The sequence below is a fragment of the Elgaria multicarinata genome, chromosome 16, assembly GCF_023053635.1.
Source record: "Elgaria multicarinata webbii isolate HBS135686 ecotype San Diego chromosome 16, rElgMul1.1.pri, whole genome shotgun sequence".
NCBI lineage: Eukaryota > Metazoa > Chordata > Lepidosauria > Squamata > Anguidae > Elgaria > Elgaria multicarinata.
The window spans coordinates 409,183-410,962 of NC_086186.1; positions in this window are offsets into that span (position 1 = coordinate 409,183).

A 1,780-nucleotide genomic window follows, 5' to 3' on the forward strand; every position below is an offset into this window, starting at 1 on the left:
AAGGGGGAAGGAAGGGAGTAGCCCCACCCCTTGACCAGGTCCCAGCCAGGTCAGAGAAATAGGCATGCCCAAGATGTACTGCCCGGGGGCTGGGGCACACTGTAGTGGAACTGCAGGGTAGCAGCCTTTAAGGGGAAAAAGATGCACTAAAAGGACTTTCCAAAACTGCAGGGTCACTGCGGATTGGCAACAGTGTCATCAGTCACAAACAAACCTGGTGTGCCGCCCCTCTGCACTAAATCAGTCGTGTGGGTGGGGCCCTAAAATATTGTCACTAACGATATTTTGCTTGTGACAAGCAATCATTTTGCACTGTTTTACGTTACCGTGTTTTGTGATAAGAGCTTAAGAGCAGCTCCACTGGATCAGAGCAACGGTCCACCCACCCAGCATCCTACCTTCCGCTGTGATCACACCAGATGCTTCAATGATCTGGTGGCAAGAGCAATACCCTCCCCCTAGTCTTGCTACCCAGCAGCTGGTATTTAGCAGTATACTGCCTCTGAATGTGGAGGTTCCATATTCAGCTTCCAGGATTAAGAACCACTGATAGACCCCTTCCTCCATTCATGGGTCTAATCTCCTGTTGAAGCCATCTAGGCTTGTGCTTCTCACCCCATTCTTTGGCACCCAACTCCATCCGTGAGTTATGCCTTGTGTGAAGAAACACTTCCCCGTCTCTGTTCCGGATCTCTTGGCAATCCACTTCATTGGGTGATCCCCACCTACCTCCTGCTCCTTTGGGTCAGGCTTTGGGCTTCTGAAGAGGGGACGATCCCCAAGGGGCAAGTCAATCGAGGTGTTGTGGAGCTGCTGAAGAACTGCTTGCGGGTCTCCTGAAGCATTTGGACGGAAATGAAGGACAAAAGTCAGTCCAATAACCCACAGGGAAATCCAGAGGCGGCCAACTTGTGGCCCTCCAGATATTTTGGCCTACAACTCCCATGATCCCTCACCATCGGCTATGCTGGCTTGGGCTGATGGGAGTTGTTGGCCCAAGTTTCTGGAGGGCTACGCGGTATCCAGCCCTGCACAGAATGATTCAAGAAGCTGCTGAAAGAAGAACTGGGGTCTGTTGTCCTGCAGGTAAGCCCAGGGGGCAACAGCTTCCCTTGCCCAAGTGCTGTGCCCCTTCCCCGTTAGCTGTGCAGGGGCTGGAAGGTGCTTCCAGGCTGCTTCCGTGGGGCCCGGTGGGCAAATCTGTGTGGGTGGCTCTCCCACTCAGATAGGCTTCCCAAGCCCGTGCCATTCCAACTGAGCTCTCTGAATTGCTCCACAAGACGAGGCACACACACTCCAGCGGCACACCAACAGTGTCAGCAACCCAAAGTATTTGAAGTAGCTGCAGAGTCAACGTGACAGAGGGGCCGTTTGCCCGATTGCCAGGTGGTTCACAAGCCACGGAGCACATGCCAGTCACAGGTGGCCTAAAGCACGTTCCGTGATGGCCGCCAGTCCAATGTGACCTCTTGCAGAGCCCACTTGGCCTTTTGAAAGAGACCTGTGAATGTGCCGAGACCTGTGCAGCTTGGCTCATGAGTCAATACAACCTGGTTGAGTCTTAAAAAGACCATCTCCGAGTTGGAAAATTCACTGGAACCCTCATGAGGCTGCTCTCTTTAGGGAAAGGCCACTGGAATCAGGACTGTCAGTGTAAAGGGCAGCATGCATGGAAAACAGCCCTCCCCTGCTCTCCACCATGGCTAGCTTTTCCCGGCTGGACCCGAGAGAAAAGAGCTGGACCACCGGGAATAGGAACACCACCTGCTGCATGTCCATG